Source organism: Acinonyx jubatus, chromosome B2, assembly GCF_027475565.1.
Source record: "Acinonyx jubatus isolate Ajub_Pintada_27869175 chromosome B2, VMU_Ajub_asm_v1.0, whole genome shotgun sequence".
Classification (NCBI taxonomy): Eukaryota; Metazoa; Chordata; class Mammalia; order Carnivora; family Felidae; genus Acinonyx; species Acinonyx jubatus.
The window spans coordinates 144,785,131-144,808,057 of NC_069385.1; the positions used below are offsets into that span (position 1 = coordinate 144,785,131).

At 47.7% G+C, this 22,927-nt stretch overlaps 1 protein-coding gene across 8 annotated transcripts in view; it reads right to left on the reverse strand.

Annotated features, from left to right (window-relative positions):
* The window catches only part of RIPOR2 (RHO family interacting cell polarization regulator 2), a 229,036-nt gene that overhangs the window by 93,874 nt on the left and 112,235 nt on the right, over nucleotides 1-22,927 (reverse strand). Inside the window, exon 1 of one of the 8 annotated variants that reach the window (XM_053223212.1) lies at nucleotides 131-629. The exons of the other annotated variants lie outside the window; for them this stretch is intronic. The gene's annotated coding sequence lies outside the window, so the exon portion shown is untranslated. Of the gene's footprint in view, nucleotides 1-130; nucleotides 630-22,927 lie in introns of those variants that run through there. 8 annotated transcript variants of the gene reach the window in all.

Genomic DNA, 22,927 nt, shown 5'->3' on the forward strand with positions numbered 1-22,927 from the left:
CTGTTCGCTCGGCAACTTCGCGCCCCTCCCCTGCGGGCAGCCGACGCGCGGACCCTCCCGGGCGCACGGACCTCAGCCGGGCTGCAGGCAGACCCAGCAGCCGGAAAGAACCCGCGAGAGGTGCACATACCTAAAGACGGAGGCTCCTTGTCATGACCGGGGGACCCGAGGCTCTCGGGCGCGTGTAAGAGCCTCCGGCCAGCGCGACGCCCCGAGCCGCGCTCGCCCCGCGGGGGTGCGGGGACAAAGGGCCGCGGGGAGCAGCGGGGACCCTGCGCGCAGACCCCAGCCGCCCTCCCGCGTCCGCTCCCGGCAGCTGCGGCGAGGGGTGCGCGACGCTGGCGGAGCCGAGCGCGCGGGCGGAGGGGAGGGGGGGGCGGGGAGCCGGCGCAGGGGAGGCGCGGCCGCGGGCCAGGCGGCGTCGGCGGAGCGGGGAGGGGGCCGGGGGAGACAGCTGCTCGACAGTCGCTCGGGCCGGCTCCGCCAGGCTGCGCTTTGCTACCCGCCTGCAGCCGATGGCGGGCGCGCGGGGGAGCCAGCCGGCTGCAGAGTGCACGGGGGCGAGAGGGCAGGGGAGGCCGAGGCGAGCGAAGACCCCTCCAGCTCACCTTTGGGGATTTGGGAGAGAGGCTGTGCCTGGAAAACGCGCGGGGGGGGGGAGGGGGCGGCAGCGGCGGGGTGTGTGGGTGTGTGTGTGTGTGTGTGCGCGCGCGCGCGCGCGCGTGTGTGGTGGGGGGTGGGGGTGGGGTGAAGTTGGTTGCTCAAGGTAAGAGTTGTGTTGGAAAGCCCCCCAGGGGAGGTCGGCCTTGGGTGGGCGCTGCCTTAGGCTTGTTTGGGTAGACAGATCCTGTAATGGTGGGGAGAAACGGTTTTTATTTTGTTTTGCTGGATTTGACCTTTGGGAAACACACTCCCATTTTGGAGTGGAAACTCTAGGAGACTGGGAGTCTCTAAGGCCCCAGAGGTGAGGTCTCTGCCACCTGCTTAAACAGGGAACGTCTGCTGTGCTTCAGTTTCCTCATCCGTAAAGCCACCACCGTCCTGTACAAACTGTGGCTGTAGGATACGTGAGACAGAACAGCACTGCCAGCCCCAGCTTGGGATTTGGTAACTTTGTGAGCGAGCTAGTGAGAATGGATGAGCTTTGCGGCGCCTGGGTGGCTCAGTTGGTTAAGCTTCTCACTTCAGCTCAGGTCCTGATCTCTGGGTCTGTGGGTTCGAGCCCTGCCTGGGGCTCTGGGCTGACCGCTCAGGGCCTGGAGCCTGCTTCGGGTTCTGTGTCTCTCTCTCTCCCCCTGCATGTTCTTGCTTAGTCTGTCTCTCAAAAACAATAAACATTAAAAAATTAAGAAAAAAAAAAAAAGGAATCCATGAGCTTAGACAATGAGCAAAAGGGAACATTCCAGAAGACTGTGTCAACACCAGAGCACCTATATCCAGTTGTGGTAAGGAGACTGCATATTCCCAGGCCCGGAATAGGAACAGCCAAAAACACAGCCTGATCAGCTAATCACAACCCACCGAAGGATACGATAGAAGCAGAGGGTGCTGGATGCCTAGAAAGGCCACCAAGGGCAAGCACTGGTCACCGTGTCTCTGCTTTCGACCGGGAAGGGCAGCGAGTGCCTTGACGTCTGAGCCTTTGGTTTTTCAAGACACCACCTCTCTTTGCCCTTCTTTTGACTTAACAAAATAGTTTCTGACAGCACTCCCGTCTTCCCACGCGGGCGCTCCTTCAGAGGAGAAAACGTGTGCACCACATGACAGGAACGTTCCAGTCTGCGTGGCCAGCTAGTCTTTGTATGTTTTCAATAGTGGTATTCTTTTCTTTTTAAATTTTTTATTAAAAATCTTTAAACAAATGTTTATTTAATTTTCAGACAATGCGAGAGACAGAGCGCGAGCAGGGGAGGGGCAGACAGAGGGAGACACGGAATCTGAAGCAGGCTGCAGGCTCCGAGCTGTCAGCACAGAGCCCGATGCGGGGCTCGAACTCACAAACCGTGAGATCATGACCTGAGCTGAAGTCAGACACTCAACTGACTGAGCCACTCAGGTGCCCCCCCACCCCCGTTTTTTTAAGTTTATTTATTTATCTTCAGAGAAAGAGAGCCAGGGCGGGGCACAGAGAGAAGGAGAGAGAATCCCAAGGAGGTTGTATGCTGTCAGCACGGAGCCCGACACAGGGCTTGAACTCACGAACCGTTAGATCGCGACCTGAGCTGAAACCCAAAGTCGGATACTTATCTGGCTGAGCCACCCGGGCACCCCTCAATATTGGTATTCTGGTCAATAGGAAAGTCCCTCGTGAAGTTGGTTGACTTGAGCCAGTCCTTGCTACGTCGAACATTCCAGTTCATTGACGGGCTTCTTCTATCCTTGGCTTCGGAATGGGTACTTCACAGTATCATTTATTCCTGAGTATAATTCTGCAGTAGGCATTATTACTCTCACTTCATGGATGGGAAAACCAAGATTCAAGAGCGTTAATGTGACTTGTCCAAGGTGGTGTTTTAAACAGCGATGTTTGTGACAATTTGTTATACGGCAGCAGATGACCAACACAGAAAGAGCAGTCTATTAAAATATGAATATGTTGTGGTCACTCTCCTGCTTAAAACCCTGTATTCCCCATTTCATAGGGTAAATCCCAACTGCATACAAATGCTCCCAAGTCCTTGCAGCCTGGGGTCCCCCCCCTTACTAAGCTCCAGCCACCAGGGCTTTCTTTCAGTTCAGTAAACAAGCCCGAGCCACTGCTCAGAGAGGTCTTCCTTGCCCGCCCACGTCTCTAAGTATATCCTTCCCTCTACTTATTCTTTTTTCAAAATCCTCTTTTTTTTTTTTTTAGCACTAATTATAAATTGTAATGGTCTGATTTGCCTTTTTGCTCGTTTCTTGTCTCTCTTTCCCCGGCCCGTGAGATCATATGGACGGAGAGCATTTCTGTCTTAGGTGCCGTAACCCCAGCACAGGGCAAGAGCTCGGTACCTTCCTCCCATTCTGGAGCACTCCTTCTTCTTGGTGGGTCCTTCTATTTCCCTTGTGAACCCCGCCCTCCCCGGCAGCCTCTATACATCTTTGTAATCTTTGCCCCTGTCCCCATATGGGAAACTCATCAAGATCCAGTTTAAACAGTCCAGTCTGTTTCTGCTTTTCCCGGGTCCCTTGTCCCCCTTTCCTGCTGTCCTCACCACAGAACTGTCACAACATCTTAGATCTTAGCATCCCTGGACATGCAGTGCCCCTTGTACCTTGGGTTGTAGCTATTTGCGTAGAGTCTGATGCTTCCAGACATTTCTGCATTTACCTCACTCTGGACAAGAACACCTGGAGAGGAGCACAGAGGTGCAGTAGGAATTTGGGGAGAAAGGGGTAAAGAGCTATTGCACGTTAGCCTCGGTGCTGATAGGGCTGTGCGGTGCGGGGGCGAATATACACCCTTGGGGATGGTAGACTTCTCATCTCCCCCCCATACTCGTCCGCTCCTGCTGCCGTAACAAAATCCCACGGACCGGGGGGCTTAAAGGACAGACATTTATTTCCCCACAGCGTTGGGGGCTGGAAGTCCAAGATCAAGGTTCTGGCTGATGTGGTTTCTGGGGAGGACTCCCTTCCCCACTTGCCAAAGGCCATCTTCTCCCTCCGTCCGCACACCGTCTCTCCTCAGTGCGTGTGCAGAGACAGCAGTGAGCTGTCTGGTGTCTCCTGCATGAGGACACTCGTCCTCGTGCATCGGGCTCCACCCTCACGACCTTATTTCCCTTCAACTACTTCCTTACTCCAAATACAGCCAGACTGGGAGCGAGGGCTTCAACATGGGAATCTGGGGGAACACAAATGTCCAGTCCACGACACCCCCTTCCCAACTCCCTGCCTTCCTGATGAGGCACAGGGCGGTTGTAGACGTCATACAAATTCTATGGGGGTGGGGGGGAGCAGGCGGAGGATGAAAAGAAGGATCGGCATTGTCTCACTTGAGCCGACAACAATCCCTTTTTCTATTACTGTCCCCATTTGAAAGATAAGAACGCTGATGCTCTGACAGGTTGAGAAAGTAACATGGTGGCGGTCACAAAGGTGGGGCTGCTACTCACAGTCAGAGGTGATACACATTTGGCGCTCTGTGTGCTCTAGGACATTCTACTCCCCACCCCGGTTTCCCCCTTTGGGCTTGGGTATGTTGCTGGGCCTTGGGTGTGCGGGTGGGGGCAGGGCTGGGCACATTCAGAGCTAGAGGCCAGGGGACTGGGAGAGGCACGGAGGGACTGGGCAGCACAGGTCTACACAAGCAGGACACAATCCTTAGTGGAGTGTCTAGTGCGAATCCCAGAGCCCAAGGGCACATAACCAGATCGAGTCCGCACCAGGACCAAGGTCTCCCGGTGCGTAGTCCGGCCACCTTCACACTCCCTCTCCAATCACTGCCCCTGCTGTGGTCACTCCAGGGTTCATTCCTGGGTGGTTATTTCCCCTGTCTCCCCACTCTCTCTGTTAGAACACCACCTCCTTCTTCCTGGGATCCCTATGATAGCCTAACCAGGATGCTTCTATCTCAAGACGTCACTGATGCAAGCATTCGGAGACTCCTTGGTTGAGCCCTTGTAAGTTCGTCCAGGGACACAGCGACTTCCAGAGCTGGTCCGGCACTGGGGGTGGCGATATTAGAGAAAACTCTGCTAGTTGTGGGACTTTACATCACTCTTTCCTGCCAGTGGAGAGACACGGTTCTCCTAGGGGAGAAAGAGTTTGACACAGACATCCCCCTCCCCTCCACTGATGTCAGTTCTAACTGAAAACACCCCAAGGTACCAGAGAGAGCTGTTGTTTCAACTAAGGGCAGGAGACACGGAGGGGGACACGAAGGTAACCCATCTCGTGGAGCGGGACATGAGGACACTGTAAATAACTGGGGTGGGTGTTATGAGAGAAGAAGGAGTACGGATGCTATGGGAACAGTGATTATTTCTGGTTCCATAAAACAGGGCGTTTGAACTTCAGCAGTACTGACAGGGGTCTCTTTCAATCACTGAATTTTATCCTGCTTTTCCCTCATGGGCATTGGTTCAAGCCAGGCTTGGGTTGGGGAATGGCATTGGCCCAGCCAGCCTGGGGGTTCTTTCTGCCATCAGTCCATCCTCGTAAACACACAGTTCCTTAGGGAAAGCAGAGGAGCATCTAAAAGGCAACCAACTTATTTTCCGGACTTAACGATTCAGATATTTAATACAGAACTCGGAGCACGCCCGGAGACCCACTGGGGCCACTAAGCGACACTGATGGAAGGTGTCGGAGATTCCGTGACGTCTAGTGACCCCTCTTCATTTACACTCCTCTATATTCCTTCTGCCCATGATGCTAGTGCATTCTGGCTTCTCCTCTTGGTCCAGGGGGTAGCCAGATACACGTGAGATCTAAACTCCCTTCATAAATGTGGTGCTTAGTATCCATGTGGACAGCAGATCTAACATCCTGATTTCGGAATTCCTTCTCTACTCTTCTGACCTTCCTCCACAGGCATCCGACCACCCAAGTGCATGGCCAGATCACGGCTTGGAAGGCTGCCAGCCCTAAGATTCTTGAACCCCTTCCTTATACTGTAACTCTCTTACCCCCTGCCTTGCTCACATCTGCTGAATTCTTCATTTGCTGCTCTGATCAATCTTTCTGTATTCCTTTTTGTTTTTCATTTGCTAACTTAGGAAGTGCATGAGAAGCACTGTGGGGAGGAGTTTAAAGTGCAGATTTTCGAGTTACCCTCTCTCCCGTTCCAATTTAGTCATTAAAAACAATTTTTTTAACGTTTATTTATTTTTGAGAGACTGAGAGAAAGAGCAGGTGCGGGGGAGGGGCAGAGAGAGAGAGAGAGAGAGAGAGAGAGAGAATTTGAAGCAGGCTCTAAGCTCTGTGGGGCTCAAACTCATGAGCCGTGAGATCATGCATGACCTGAGCCAAAGTCAGATATTTAACCAACTGAACCACCCAGGAGCCCCTCCAATTTAGTCATTTTAACAGGCACACAGACAACTCCGGTGCCGTTGTCTCAGAAGGCACTGTTCTGGATAAGACCCAAGCAGGTGCCCAGTGCACTTGGCACTATAGTGTGGTTCTAGAAGCTTCTTCAATACACCCCACCACCCTTAGGGCACTGCTGGCCCTGAGTTTCGCTCTTCCAGCTATGCTCTGTGTCCGAGGAACAGCCCTGTAGAGAGTCTCGGACTTGGTGACGCTTAGGTTCTATTTTGGTTCTGCCAATAGAAAGCTCAGGGCAGATCTTGACCTTTGAAATCTCAGTGTCCTCACCTGTCGAATGAAGGGTTTGCCAAGTGTCCTTTCGGCTCTGACATTTGACATTTTCTGCTGCCACAGTTTTTGCTCGAATTTCCCACTGCCTGGAAATTCTCTGCTGAGAATCACCCATCGCTTTTTCTCTGACCTTTGATGTTTGTCTCTAGAAATCCTGCCTCCCCTATGAAGCTCCGTTCACACACCGCCTCCTTCATGGAGCCTTCCCTGGCCTGCCATGCTGTCCCCGCATTCTCCTGGAAGTACGGTGGCCCGTGAGCACAGACCCAGTCACATAATTTCTTTCCGTTACAGATCTTTGGTCCGCTTCTCCTCATTAGTGCCTATGTCCCTTGATGTCGGGAACCATGCTGCTTTCAGTAGTGGAAGCTTTGTATTAACGGGTGTAGAGGACAGTCAGTAAACACCGACCGCGGAATGACAGCATAGCATGAGCCCTGCTGGCTTTCGTCACCGTTTCCCCCGGAAAAGAGCATAATATGCCCGCACTGATTGATGCCAGAACTATACCTACAGAAGCACGCTTCAGCTCGACAGATGACAGCCGGGTCCTGCTGACTGCTTTCTGAACTGCGGAGAGCAAGACCCCATTTTCCTTTGCCTGTGTCTGGTACTGATGATAAGGTTCTCAAGGGAGCAGACGTCTCAGGCTGTGGTTTCCTCACCATTGTCACACGTATCTGCTTGCACAATGGGAAACGTGTTTGGCCAACGTCCTTAGCGTTTGAGTGCGTCCCAGGAATGAATGTCTCACGGGTGCTGAAATCAGGCCTATGCACTTGGGCATCTGATCGCGACCCTCCACCCACCTCCACCCCTGCCTCTAGCTTCCACACCAGGTGACCTGGAAGGCGATGTGGGTAGGAGGTAGTGAGCAGAATGTTTCCCGGCAAGAAACAAAATGTGCCCTAAATGTAGCCAACAATCCCCTTCTATCCAGAAATTTGAGATTAGATGCTCAGACATTATGTTACAGCGGGACGTAATTCTCTGCTGTAATATCATTTGGATTAAAAAATTTTTAAAAATATTTATTTCACTTTTGAGAGGGACACAGAGACAGAGCATGAGTGGGGGAGGGGTGGAGAGAGAGCCAGAGAACTGAAGCAGGCTCCAGGCTGTCAGCACACAGCAGGATGTGGGGCTCGAACCCATGAACATGAGATCATGAACGGAGCCAAAGTCAGACGCTTAACTGACAGCCACCCAGACGTCCCCGTTATAATACCATTTGGACCAGCGGTTACCAATTTTTTGGTCTCAGGACCTATTGCACAATAACATAATCTAGACTAGTCATTTTATACTTTACATAATATGTATGTATATGTGAGCTATATACATATATGTATATGTATGTACACACACACACACACACAGTGTGTGTGTGTGCACATAACATAATCTAGGCCAAATCCCTTTACGTTTAACAAAATTATTGAGAGTGGTGCCTGGCTGGCTCAGTAGGTAAAGCATCTGACTCTTGATCTCTCAGGGACATGAGTTCAAGCCCCACGTTGGGTGTGGAGCCTACTTAAAAAAAAAATTACGGAGGACCTTAGGGAGCTTATGAAAGAGTGTTGGGAAACATTAGGGGTCCTCAGACCGCATATTGAGAAGCTCTGATCTACCCTGACCAACATTTTGGCAGAATGTTAACTTTGCAAATTCCTAGAGCCACAAATACTTTAACACTGAAGGTAAACAGTATACATTTAATTCACTAAATGTTATTGCACAAAGATGTTAAAGTATAAAATAATTTTAAAATGGCTGCAGAAGTGATTGGAAACCATCAGTACATATGTGTAGACATAATGCTAGGCATTTGATATGGGAGCTTTCTTGAGGGTTCTAAATGGACTCACTTTATAGTAAATCTGCCCCATTTTCCTCATTAGCAGGGGAGCCATAAAAGAAGAGGTTTGTCCTTAAGGTTCTCCAAGGTGATTTATTTATTTACCTATTGTAAATAGTTGCCTATTGATGATTGAAAAAAATGTAAAATCTGCTTGTATTCATGTTTAAAAATTCTTCTTTTTTAAAATATTATTTATTTTGAGGCAGAGAGAGAGAGAGAGAGAGAGAGAGAGCGAGCGAGCGGGGAGGAGCAGAGAGAGAGAGGGAGAGAGAGAATCCCAAACAGACTCTGCATTGACAGAGACGGGGCTGGAACCCACAAACCATGAGATGATGACCTAAGCCCAAAACAGGAGTCAGCCGCTTAACCAACTGACCCACCCAGGCACCCCTCAAATTCTTCCTTCTGCAGATCACTCGTTTAGTTGTTTTCATGTCCCTTTCCATGTTAGGCCAGAGCCACTGTTGCACAAGACCCTGTTCAATCCCTTTCGTTCTCACCGCCCCAGTTATGCAAAACACCTTCCCAGACGTCAGTCCCTCCCTGATTCGAAGAGTGAGACTGTTAACGACAGGAGGGGACTTCAGGAGGCAGCACAGGCCGGGAAGCCACGTTATCGAATGCTCTGCAAAGCCTCACCATCGTCACGGACATTAATTGGGAGTCCAGTTCGGTCTGAACCAGGTCCCTGTGAGCTGAAGCGAGCGGTCACCACTACTGGAGCACTGGTAGAGCGAGCTGCAGCGTGTGGGACAGCGGGGGACGCAGGAGAAAACCCCGAGGACCAGGCAGGTGCTCTAGACCCCGCTCGTGGGCTCCCAGCTGCCGGGCAGGAAGGCCTGTGTTCCTTCCTCCAGGCCTGGAAACCATTCGCCACCCTTGCTAGCTTCCGGGTCCACGCCTCTGTCCTTCCTACGTCACCGTTTCACAGCCTACGCCCCCCACCCCAACGCACATTTTACCCAAAATCAGGATCATCCCCCACCCCCCACCCGGTTTCATCTTGCAGAGGTGAGACTGGAAATCCGACTCCCCAGGCACAGCTGGCTCAACCCATAGAACCTTCTTTGGCAGCAGGAACCCAGCCTGGCCCTGTGTCCCCACTTCCCTTCTTTGCTCAAACTCAATCCACGGCTCCAGCAGCTGTGGATGGGGGCTGTGACGCCAGGACAGAGCGTTGTCCCCCTCCATAATTAGCCAGGCAGCAAGGCTGCTGCAATGTCCCTCCGTTGACAGTGCTCTTGAACCGAATAAATTATTCACGCCACCAAAGTGTAATTGGCTGCCACGTTCAAAATAGGTCATTCACACTCAGGCTGCTGGAGGCGAAGATTTCGCAGCGATGGCAGCAAATCCGAGCGCTTAGGTTTAAGCAAGTCTCCAGAGAAAGTGGCTTCTCCAAGCAACCCCCCCCCCCTTACATATCTTTCATCGAATCCTGGTGACGTTCATTAGCGGCAGCGTGAAGAGGCTGAAACAGCTATCTGCAGGCAGGCTGGGGTGCCCGGGGTGCGGGGTGGGGGTGGAAGGCTTTGTTCAGCCTCTTCCTGCGCTGACGCTTTCTCCGTGAGCCTCAAGGGGCTCCTTGGGGAAAAGCAATGTGAACACGTGCTCGTGTTTGTTCTTTGCGCCCAAGACGGTGGCCAAGTCAGAAGGAGGACGTAACCGCTGGGCACCAGCAGGTTTTAGAAGCATGATGTACGTGCACAGACCTGTCTGAGGAGTGCCTCTCAGCCCCGGGTGAGAATTCAAGGTCAACAGCTGTGGCTGCGTGCCCCTGCGTTTCAGGCCCGAATTCACAGACATTTGGGCCTCTTCGCTGCTCAGAATACACTTGCCCTCTTGTTGGCATAGATGTGTCATTCTGCTCAAGTGCCTGCTGGAGTCCAAATATTTGACCAGCTATTTGAGTGTTTGGAGAGTTGCTCATGTGTTGATGCGTTCCTTTAATGGTTTTTGAGGATACCACAGATTATCTTACAGGAGGAAGAACATTTCCCCCCAGGATTAGAACAAAGAGAAGCGGTTGAACATGTAGCTTGGGGGATTTGACTTCAAATGAAAGCGATTGCGCTGGTTGCTGGCTCTTGACTGAGAAATGGATGTGTAACTGAGAAAAGCTGATAAATCTCCTTGGGGAAGGGAAAGAAGAGAGGAGTTTAGCAGTGGGATTGACCCCTCGTCTGCCTTCTGTTAGGAAGATAGACTGGAAATCTCTTCAGGTCTCCTCCGGCAGAGATTCTATGCATGTGTAGCCTCGGAGCAAGACGGAGAGAAATGCAAGCGTTTCACTTGGTAAGCGTAGCACCCAATGTCAGGGGCCACGTTTGGACGCGCCTCCACGACTGTCAGCTTCGCAAGGGCATCAAGCTCTCGCCTTCAAATATGCACCTGCAGGGAGTCTGCCCTGATCACCCAGCCCTTCCCCTCTGATCTGCCTTTTAATCTCCCTTTCGTGTTTGTAAACACCTCGTATTGCATTCTTGAACTCCTGGTTTTATGGAACAGCCTGTATAGGATCCTCTTAAGCTAGAGATGTGTCTGTGAGTAACTTTCAGTTATGCAGATGCTGCTCTATTGTCAACGGTGCCACAGAGGTTTCCTGAGTGCCCACTATCCTGGGGCCTTGGAGTGGGACTTCGTCAAGTCAGCCACTATCTACATACCATGAATGTCCCTGTCCCGAACTGGGCTCCCGATCCCCGGCCATGGCCTGCTCTTCTGCACCTCCAAGCCCCCTCCTCCAGCAGCCTTCCTCCTCTGAGTCAAGAGCCCCGTGATCCTTCCAGATGCTTGGGCCAAAGCCTTGGAGTTATCCTCGGCAACTCCCCACCGCCCCTCACCTCCAGAATTAGTTAGTGTCAGGCCTGGGAAGGGCCCCGTCAGCGCTCTTCTGGAATATCTCAAGTCTCCCAAGTGGCCTCCCTGCCTTTGCCCTCCAAGCCCCCACCTTTATTTTCAAGACAACAGTCAGAATGATCCTTTTGAAATGCAAATCAGATTATGGCACTTTGCTCAACACCCTCTAAAGCCTTCCATCCCCACAGAGCAAAACCTCAGACCCTTACAAGGGCCTGGAGGACTTTACAAGGGCCGGAACGCGCCCCCCCCCCCCCCCCCTGGATCTCATCTTCCGCTGCTCTCTGCTCGTGCACGTTGTGCTGCAGCCACGCCGCCCCCGGCTCCTCCTAGAACACTCTGCCCCAGAAGTGCGGGACAGACCTACAGTTCATCAAGCCTCTGGGTCTTTGTCAGCAAAGGCCTCCCTGACCACCATGTTCTATCCTTCTCAGCCGGCACTCAATTTTTCTTCATAACGCTTCTCTCCTCTGACACATCCTATCTTTACTTGCTTGTCTAGCGTCTGGCCGCCTTTCACTACAATACAACTTCATGAGGGCTGAGCTTTGTTATATTTCACTGCTGGCCCGGGAGCCGACGAGAACTGAACCTAGCACATGGTAGACATTCAATACATTTTCTCTAAACAGCCAAAAAAGTAAATCTTATATGCCTCCATAGTTCATAACCTCCTAAGGGGGGCTGCCTCTTCTGATGATTGCGACTCCTTTCAAGAGCTTCCTCAGGAAGTGCTCATCTCAAAATATATTTACGCAGAGATTCTAAAAACTGATTCCCAACCAGGCAGAAATTGGTGGAAAGAATTCCCATACCCGACTCTTACACATTTGTTTCGAAGAGCACAGTCTTTCTAGGATTGTATCAGGTATGCCCAGCCGTGGTCAGAATCCGCTCCCCGGAACCACTTCTGTCTCTCATGGAACTTCTGTCCCTACGTTAAATTTATGCGATTCAAGAAAAGGCAACTGTTCTGCAGACTTTCAGGAACCACCTGGTACTTCGCTGTCTTGTTTGTTTGTTTTAGTGTAGCTATTCCTAACTCTTTTTTAAAACAACGTGGAGATATATACATGTGGTAAAATAGACAGACGACTAACCATCTTAGTAATGAAGGGTACAGCTCAGTAATATGGAATACGTTCGCGCTTTCTGCCACCCTTCTCCAGAGCTCTCTTCATCCTGCAAAACTGAAACTCTACCCTTAAACAACCCCCGATCCCCCCTTCCCTGCCCTTGGCTACCACCCTTGCATTTTCTGTTTCCAGAAATTTGACTATTTTAGATCATATAAGTGGACTCACACAGTATTTGGTGGGGTGTTATTTTATTTTTGTAACTGGCTTCTTTCACCTAGCTAATGACCTCAGGGTCATCTATGTTACAGCCTATTTCGGAGTCTCCTCCTTTTTTATGACTGAATAATATTCCAGTGCATATAGACCACATTTTGTTTGCCCATTCAGCCGTCAATGGACATTTGGGTGGCTTGCACCTTTTGACTATCGTGAATAATGCTGCTATGAACTTGAGTGTGCAAATATCTCTTCAAGACCCTGCTGTCAACTCTTTTGGAGGTGTACCAGAAGTGGAATTTCTGGATCATCTGATAATTGTCATTTTTTTGAGGAGCTGCCATACTGTGTTCCATAGTGGCTGCACCATTTTACATTCTCACCAACAGCGGACAATGGCTCCTTGACTGCTTTTAACAACAAGATATTTTCCCTTCCAGCAAGTTAGAACTACTCAACGCTGCCCAGTAGAGCTAAATATTCCTGCTGCCTCTCATGCTTAGCAACCAGGAGCCGAGTGGTCCCACTAAATGTGCATAAGTGTGTGGGGTGGTGCTTTTCCCTCACTCCTTCATGCCCGTTTTGAAAAGGCTTCCTTGTCCTCTAATTAACATGCAGCCTAAGTGGACACACACTGGTCTGCATTACAGACAAAAGGCCATGGACAAGAGCCAGCACTGTTTTGGAATGATCAAAGCTCTGCTAATCCTGTGCAATCTTCTCATGCCAAGGTAATGTATTTCCACTCGTGGTTTCTTCGAGTGATTCCGCCCATGATGAACTGGGAGACCTGGGGTGATGTGGGGGGAAGAGCTGAGAATAGGACTGGAGTCATGCTCACACAACAGTCGTTCCTTACCAGGAGTTCCCAAGGGTTCCAGACCTTGGACACATGTGAACCCAAAGAGTCAAATGGGGAGAAAAGTCCCTTGAAGTGATGCAGAGGTATATAGGTGGAAAGGACCCAGGGCGCCTGGGTGGCTCAGTCCGTTAAGCGTCTGACTTTTGGTCAGGTCACGATCTCACGGTTGGTGAGTTTGAGCCCCGTGTAGGGCTCTGTGCTGACGGCTCGGAGCCCAGAGCCTGCTTCAGATTTTGTGTCTCCCTCTCTCTGCCCCTCCCCCACTCGCACTCTGTCCCTCTCTCAAAAGTAAATAAACATTAAAAAAAATAAGTGGAAAGGACCCTGGACACCCCCTGTGTGCTACTTTCTTTCACCTCATTCAACAATGGGCTGGGAGAACATGTCCCTAGTCCCACTGTGTCTCCTGCTTGAGTGGTATTGCCTTCTCTGGCCTCCCCAACCAGGGCACCCTGTCTGTGACTTTGCCTTGGACCACAGATTTTTTCATCATCCTTCCAGTTGGTGTTACAGAGCAGTGTTGTATGCTGACATATATTCTCTTAAGAAGAATATTTAAAACAATAAAAGGGGAATAGAGCTCCTCTTAAATGGGGGTTGAAAAATGCTAAGACCTTCCCAGCACATGGGAAAAGGGGAAGAGCTGGTGGGAGACACAGTTAAGAAATCAATGACCTCAAGAGGCAACATGGTTTGGAATTTTGGTAACATTGGCTTTTTCTATGAAGAGCCATACAGCAAATATTTTAGGCTTTGTGAGTCAAGAGGTAAAAACAAGGAAATTATGTAGATACCTCCACCACATAATGAGAGAAAACAAAATTATCACATATTTTTATCGACAAAATTTAAAATGTAATAATTGAGTATTTTTTTTTGTTTCGCCATACTGGTCTGCTTAGGAGAAGAATGGAATTCTTCTTCTTTGGGATAACATTTCACCTAATTGGAGTTCAGTGTTTAGTGTTCCCCATCATCAACTCAATTGCAAATGTTCTTCTGTAAAAACCATTCTTTTCTTGGAGGCTGTGCGCAGAAACAGGCAGCAGGCTGGGAGTAGCCTGCAGGCTGTAGTTTGGTTGACTTGACTTCTGAGTAGGTCAAGATGGGGTGGAGGGCCACTGACTCACTGCGTGCGGTTCTCAGCGTTGCCTAGTAGGTTGTAAAGGCGTAAGCACCTGTCTTTCCGAAGTATCATGAGTGTTAGGAAGATGCATGGGGCTTTGTCCTCTCCTCTTCGCTGTAGCCTATGTTGTAAATAACAGAATGTGTTGCTTTTCTCATGCAGATGACGATGCTCTTGACCCACCATCATCTGTCTCTCCAGGAGTGGGGAGGATTTGAGTTGACCCATCACTAGTCTACCCTGCCACAGCGGGTACAGCTTCTGCCCTCAAGGATCAGTTATGTGCACTGGTCATAACTTTCAGTGAGTGGTGCTCAATCAATATTTGTTGATGAGTTCACAGCAGGTTGATCGTATTAATTGTTCTCTAACCCATGTAGAATGATTATTGAGCAACCGAGCTAACATTTGTTCTCCTGTGCATGTGTGTGCACATTCACATATTTATAAAAAAAATATACACAAAGAGATCACCACAGTTTCTTCCAGGAGATTTTATCATTGAAAATATTTTAGGGGCGCCTAGGTGGCTCAGTCAGTTAAATGTCTGACGCTTGGTTTCAGCTCGGGTCACGATCTCTTAGTTTTATAGTTTTGAGCCCCACATCGGGCTCTGTGCTAACAGCATGGAGCCTGCTTAGGATTCTCTCTCTCTGTCCCTCCCCTTCTTGGGTGTATACACACACACATACACACACACTCTCTCTCTCTCTCTCAAAAAAAAAAAAGAAAGAAAGAAACTATTTTAAAAAGCAATGGAAATAAGAACCAAACAAAACGCCACTAGAAGGGATGTTGTAGAAGCTTCATTTAACTGCTATCCTGAAATATTGTAACATGTATGTAATTCAAATTCCAATGGATGTTATCCTTAAATTAGAAATGTTTTAACAAATAAAGAAAGCCTAGCCTTTCTAAGATTACTGAGATGGGGGAGACAGTGTGCTATATTTACTGCAAGTAAATATTTATCCGGGAAATAGAGACTGTATATTATTATAAATACTGGTAGAGACATGATTTCTGATGTCCAGAATCCCTGGCCAAGGCAAGGGGACTCTCTCCACAAGAAAACTGCCGTAGCGTATATTACTCTTTAATACTTAAAGAATTTTCAGAGGGAGACCAGACTGGCTAACAATAAACAAAATGGGTAGGAAGTCACATACTTATTCTGTGCCAAATGATGGGGTTATTCTGAGTTCTGCCTTGGTTACATGGTGGAGATCAGAAAGCAGCCAGGCTTGTTACTTCATGAGCCAGATGCACCTTTGTATTCCCAGGAAAGCATTTGAAATGCACTGTCTAAATAACTCTGCTCTCATCAGCTTGTGTCTTTGTCGATCACAGGCAGTAGGAGAAGAAGGGACTTGCACAGACCTGGGAAGCTGGGGCATCAGTTCGATAATAACTGACATTTACATAGTAAGCCCTTAATGGTTTCCATTACCTCGTATATTATCTCCTTTAACTTGACAGCAATTTTCCCTGGAGGTGACCATTACCATCATCATCATCACCAAGACCACCACCGTGGCTGCCACGGTCATCACCACCACCATCATCATCACCATCATGATGACCATCATCATCACCATGACCATCACTATCACCATCACCATCACCATCATCACCCCAACATCATCCTTATCACCATTATCATCATCATCCCTGTGTGGAAGAAGGTAAATGAAGCCTCCGAATGGATAGGTAACTTTCCTAAAGTCAAACTACTAGTAAATTGAAATAGGTCTCTTGAGTCCAAAAATTTTGCTCTTTCTACTATGTTACCTGCCTTCAGTTTTGAAGTCTGAATAGTAACAACCAAAGATTTAAAAATAATGGTGGCTTCAAATTCTAAGCAAAGTACTTAATATAGCAATATGGCCAGAAAAGGGGTTTGGCCCCCTGCTAGAAGCTGTTTGCAGGGCAAGCATACAGTTTTACACACGGAGTTTAGATCCTTCAAAATAGCCATGTTTTCTGAAAAAGATTTTTCATCGTGCTTTTTAAGACTTAGAATTTGAACTTAAGTTTCAGTTTTTAGGGATACCAATGGAGATTAAAAGGGAGCTGAACATGTCACACTCCAAAGACATCCTTGGTACCCCTCACTATATCCACCAGAAGCTGAAGGAGAAGGTGTGTTTTTCCTAATATTTCAGTCATATAATTTATCTGAAAGTGGTTAAAAGTGCCTTCCACAAATCACGTCTGCATATTTGATTCTCGGACATACTTTTCTTCAAATACCATCTATCAGTTCATTGTGCTGTTACAGATAGGAAGAAAAATCCCACCACGGAAAATATTTTCATATTTTCTCTTTCTCAGAGTTTCCTGAATGCCAATTTATAGAGAAAAAAACTGAATTCAACTGCTCAGCCAGCTGACTCAAACTGTGATCTAAAAGTCAAGTTACTTTCTTCCTGTTTCTTAGCTCATTACATCTTAATACTGAATGGATGGTTTAGAATGAAGTCAAGAGGGAGAAGGGCCCGGCTGGTTTTCCCCTGTTGCTGTTTGAGTTGTAAAGTATACATATTTAAACTTTTAACCCCAATGATACAAAGACTAAGAAGGAAAACACTGCAATGAGAAGATGGCACCATAATCTCATCACTTTCGAGAAGATGGATCTTGTTCGTTCTTCTATTTAGAAATGTTCATTTCCTAGGGTTACAATTCCTAATACAGCAGAAGATAAAACACCCTCAAGATGTCTTCTCTGTCTGCTAGGTTATCTATTACTGAAAATCTTTACAAAGTTGACAGGGTTCTTTTTTTTTCCCCCTCCCTCAATTGGGAAAACAGGCATCTCGTGCCTCCGAAAGTTTACATTTTTCTCACTTTTATATTTCAAGGCCCGTGATTCTTACTTTGAGTCCATCACTGACCTTTAAGTGTCTTCTGCCTGAAGCGTTTGCTCAGCGAGGTAAAGCATGAGAAAGTGTAAGATGTGGAAAGTCCACGTGTGAGAGATACTGACAGAAGTTATTAATTTGCCCTCCATAGTAAAACTGGCCTTTATTCCCGCCCTTTGCTGTCCCGGCATGGGTCAAAATCTTTCTCTTAAAAATATCTAAACTTGATCAAGTAGATTGTTCTTTTTCCTGGAAGGGAAGTTCTAGATGCTTGATGAGAAATGTTGTGTCTACACAGCACAAAGGGGTTTTTTCAGCTTAAAATACCTGGTGTATCTGCCAACAAGGATCGAACACTTCAGATTCTCATCAGATGCCTCCTTCACTCCAGGTTGGACACATGCTGTCGAATCATCACCCTCACACTCAGCCAGGTACAGCCACGTTTCAGCCTCCCCAGAAACCAGCCCCCAGTACAGCCTGGAACGTACTGAATAGGCCAACATCCCACCGGCACCTGCGCGTTTGGTTTCATTTTCTTTTCTCCATTTTCCTTGCTTGCTGAGACCGGTCACTATTTTTTTTTCCCCCTTCCTCTCTAACTCTTCTCTGTCCTGGTAGCTGAGATAGTCATTGCAATTTGACTCAGCGAATACCTCTTCTGAAATCTGTAAAACCTCTTCTGAAATCCACTGAATCATAAACGCCTTTGTTCAACATCACAGCTGCCTGGCAAACAATCAATAGGCAACATGTAGCCGTCCAAAAATAAATGAGAAGTTGAATGAGAGGACACTCGCTGAGCACAATAAAACATGCGAGGAATCGTCAACTGGAGAAACCACATCTCTAGTGAACATGTTGACTTGAGTAAGTCAAGTGACTTCTATCAAGGAGGGAGGGCAATACTACCAATTTATTTCACTGTTTTGGCCATAATAACTACACATTTCTTTGCTTCAAAGCATTTTTTTTTTTTGGCTACACAGACAACGGGTATGCTCATAACGTTTCGCTCTCATGTCCTATAAAAGATATACGTGAGCATATCTTATACCATTCCTAAAAAGACTTGGCTGGCTGCCTCATAAAGATATTAGATAAGCATTTAAAATGCTTTATTTGTGCCATTGGGCCCCTTTGGCTTTGGCCTGATCTAAATAGGTCACTGTGAGGTCACTTGAGACCATAAATCAAGAGTGGGGGGGGGGGGTGGACATGTGGTTAAAACAGCCTGCATAGCTTTCGTGCGAGGTGCTATTTTCGTTTGTCCCTGAAATGACACCATCCATTTGGCACCAAAGAAAGCTTCCTAGACATCTATGGGAAGGGAATGTTTTGCAATAATCCAAGACATAGGTCACAGAGGCATGAGTTACCATGGGGAGGTCTGTGTCGGCTCCATAGCCGGTGGTGACAACGTAGGAAAAACGACTTCCCAAGTGAAGCATTTATCCAGGACCGTGAGGAGGGGGACCTGACCCAAGCCGACTTGGCAAATCACGACAGCCAAGAGTGACCGGCTGTTTTCGACTCTGGAGACTAGGGCAACCTCTTCCTGGCCGCTTTCTAATCCCACGTGAGAACCCCAGGTACGGACTCTCGGAGGAAGGTCCAACATAGCTGATTAGCAATTATATTTATACAACGTAAAATGTGGCATAACCAGACAAAAAGCTCCGCCTCCTCCCGGCCGAGACGCATATCTTTACGTTCTATCTTTATGTTCGTATTTTTATGTTCCATCTCTTAAGACTTTTTCCACAGAGGGCATGACTTCACCAGACTGAACTTTTAGGGTTTATTGCTTTTGTACATATTGGGAATTGAATCCCTTCTTCCTTTCTTCTTTCTCTTAATCTTAGAAAGAGCACATGTGATTCAGTAAACAACATCCAAATATGCCAGATTAGAATAGACTGCGTTGTTGTCGACCTATTAAAAAGTATCTACCTTGGCTTCGTAAGCAGTAAAGACAGAGAGTCAGCATCCGCTCTACTTACGGTTCTTGTTTTCTTTTTCTTCGATAAATCTTTTGTTTTCTTGCTCTCTCTAAAGCTGCAATGCCTTTTGAAAGGGAAAATGTGCTAATTGACTTGGCTTGGGGAAATGAGAGAGGTTTGGTTCAAAGTGAGTGGTATTGCTTCTTAAATATCTGCTTAAGAGCAACAGACAGCTAGGGGCACCTGGGTGACTCAGTCAGTCGAGTGACTGACTTTGGCTCAGGTCGTGATCTCCGGGTTCATGAGTTCGAGCCCCGCATCGGGCTCTGTGCTGACCACGCACAGACTGCTTCGGATCCTCTGTCCTCCTCTCTCTCTGCCCCTCCCTGCCCCTCCCCTGCTCATGCTCTCTAGAAGAAATTTAAAAAAAATGAGCGCTCTCTCTTCTGTCAGCTCATCTGCATCTGGGAGGGGTCCCCTCCTTTGGGAAGGTTGAGAGCTTTCTTAGACACAGCGATCCAGGATGGGAAATTTTCTCATGCTATGCTGCCTTGTTCCAGCTCCGAAGAACATTTGAAGGTCTGGCAAAAGCTTTGCCGTTCCCTGCGGTCTTTCTAGAAGCAAGATCTTATGAGGCATGTGAGTGTCCCGGGAAAAAGGAGCCCGAGAAATATTTTGCACGCGTAACTGAGACCCCGTGGTGTGTTGTTATTCTATCCATTGCACTTGACGGCAGATTATTGAGCAGGGCTGAAAACAGGGCAGTGACTTGTGGTTCTGAGGAAAGTGGCAGCTACAGCTTTAACTTGGGCCAAGGAATAATTTCGGCTGCTGAACCAGCCACTGACCACCACCTGGGGAACTGTTTCCTCCCACACGCGAATTCCGTGCTGTTCCTGAAAGCTGGCCAAGGGCCTCCATTGTGCACGAGGCTTTTTTCTTTTTTCTGTTACCACTATTATCACCACCATAATTGCTAGAGTTATCATGACTATTATTATCTATCCAGCTAGGTTCTACTAACATACACCAGCCTAATTGTCAAGAAGGCACAGTGACAACACAGATGAAGCCCTTTAATTTGATAAGTTTGAAATAATGACGGGAAAAGAGCATCTGATTCCACTGACTGATTTTTCAATACCTTGGTAATCAAATCAATCATTTCCCCCCAAGAAAGAACAAAGTCTACCTGGTAGTAACCATTTTCTAAAAGGCAGGATGGTGTTGGGGTTATTCGGAAAACCAACCTGAGGCATTGTGTGTGTGTGTGTGTGTGTGTGTGTGTGTGTGTGAGAGAGAGAGAGAGAGAGAGAGAGAGAGAGAGGAGTAGATATAGAAATATTGGGGTTTCTGGAGGGTAGGTAGATTACTGCTTCTCTCTCTAACCATTTGCAACTCTCCCCTAGAACAGAACAGAATTATACACCAATGCTTCTCACTTCTGTGAGCCTTAACATCTTCTTTAACCGCAGAAAACAATAGCTGAAGCAAACAGGATTTCAGAAAGGCAGTTAAAAAAATATTGTGAGCATGACTCATTTTTTTTTTTTTGCCCAGGTCCATAAATCTAAATGGATTTATATATACTTTTAAGCAAGTGGACCTAAATTCTAAATTTGTGTCCCTTTAGGGGGAAAGGGTTCTTTAAACATGTGTCCATTGCAAGGAAATATGGTTGCCTTAGTAACGAGCTCCTGGGCATTTTCCTTCCGTTATGTTAGAGAAAACTCATTGTACCGAAAGCTTTCTGCTTTCGTAGGCAGGCTAAATGAGCCAAAAGCTTGGGTGAAACAGAGCAAACATGAATTCTTCTAGGTAGATGTATGCCGCTGTGCAGAGAAGATTGAGCGATAGAATGCTGGAATTTTTAAAACCGAAATCTTACAGGATGTGTCATCGGCCCTCTTGTTTTAGATGAAAGGTAAGACTCAAAGAGATGAAATGATGTCCAGGACCCCACACGCTTGTGACGGCAGGGGCAGAACTCCAGGTGAGCTCCTAGCAACCTGCCTGATGTGTTTTCACCATATCATAACCTCTGAAAAGTTGCTTATAGGCTGAAGTTCTTTTTTTATTTTTTTAAATTTTTTTTTCAACGTTTATTTTTTTGGGGACAGAGAGAGACAGAGCATGAACGGGGGAGGGGCAGAGAGAGAGGGAGACACAGAATCGGAAACAGGCTCCAGGCTCTGAGCCATCAGCCCAGAGCCTGACGTGGGGCTCGAACTCACGGACCGCGAGCGAGATCGTGACCTGGCTGAAGTCGGACGCTTAACCGACTGCGCCACCCAGGCGCCCTTGAAGTTCTTTTTTTAAATTTAAATCCAAGTTAGTTAACACGTACTGTAATACTGATCTCAGGAGGAGAATTTAGTGAGCCATCACTTCCATACAGCACCCAGTGCTCATCCCAACAAGTGCCCTACTCAATACCCGTCACCCTTCTAGCCCATCCCCCCACCTCCCACCAGAAACCCTCAGTTTGTTCTCTGTATGTAAGAGTCTCTTATGGTTTGTCTCCCTGTTTTTATCTTACTTTTCCTTCCCTTTCCCTATGTTCATCTGTTTTGTTTCTTAAATTCCACATGTGAGTGAAATCATATGATATTTGTCTTTCTCTGACTGACGTATTTTGCTTAGCGTAATACATTCTAGTTCCACCCACATTGTTGCAAATGGCAGGATTTCGTCCTTTTTGATGGCCAAGTAGTATTCCACTATAGATGGCTACCACATCTTCTTTATCTGTCCATCAGTTGATGGACATCTGGGCTCTCTCCCTACTTTGTATAAACTGAGTTCTATAAATAAGTCTTAGGCTGACCCAACGTGTACAAAAACTGTTCTACATCACCTTGTAGTCTCTCTATAAACCCATTTTTGTGACTACATAGTAGGAACGAGTATTTACTGAGTACTTACTATGTTGTGGGCGCTATTCCAAGCACTTCCCTGTAACTGGCTGTGAGGTTAGTACTCCACTAAAAAATTTTTTTATGTTTATTTTTTGAGAGAGAGAGACAGAGACAGACAGAGTATGAGCGGGGGAGAGGCAGAGAGAGAGGGAAACACAGAATTCGAAGCAGGCTCCAGGCTCCGAGCTGTCAGCACAGAGCCTGACGTGGAGCTCAAACCCATGAACCGTTGAGATCATGACCTGAGCTGAAGTCGGACGCTTAACTGACTGAGCCACTCAGGTGCCCCTGTATTCCATTTTATCAGTGAGTAAACTGAGGCACAGAGCGATGAAGTAACCTGCTCAAAGTCACAGAGTGATTCAAGTGGCAGAAGCCAGGCGGTTTAACTAAACAGCTGGGCCCCCTGTTGACTGTCACTCCCAACAGAACTTGCTTAAATGAGTCACCCGCCAGACAAACGCTCGCATAAACTGGCCAACATGAGCCATAGCTTGGAGTACTGAATAAAAATAACACCGGACGTTGGAGTTAGAAGCATTCTTTCTCTCATCTTTGGAGATGAAGTTAGGTGAGAAATTGAGCCCAGAAAGTATAAAGCATATCACGGGTGAAGTGCAATGCAAACATTATGAACCTATTTTGAAGATGGTCTACAACCCAGTAGCTAGTACTGTGCCATTTTACCACTGAGGAAACTGAGGTTCGGTGTAGCAAGTTAAAGGACTTGCATAAACCACAAAAGCAGTTCATGGCAAATGAGCATTTCAATCTGAATCCTGACTCCCAACCTGACTCTTCACCATGCTTGTTGAGGCTAAAGAACTCACCTTAATAACCCTGCATCTTCGTGGGAGAGCTCCTACAGGTCACCAAGCCCTGCTGTACTGACA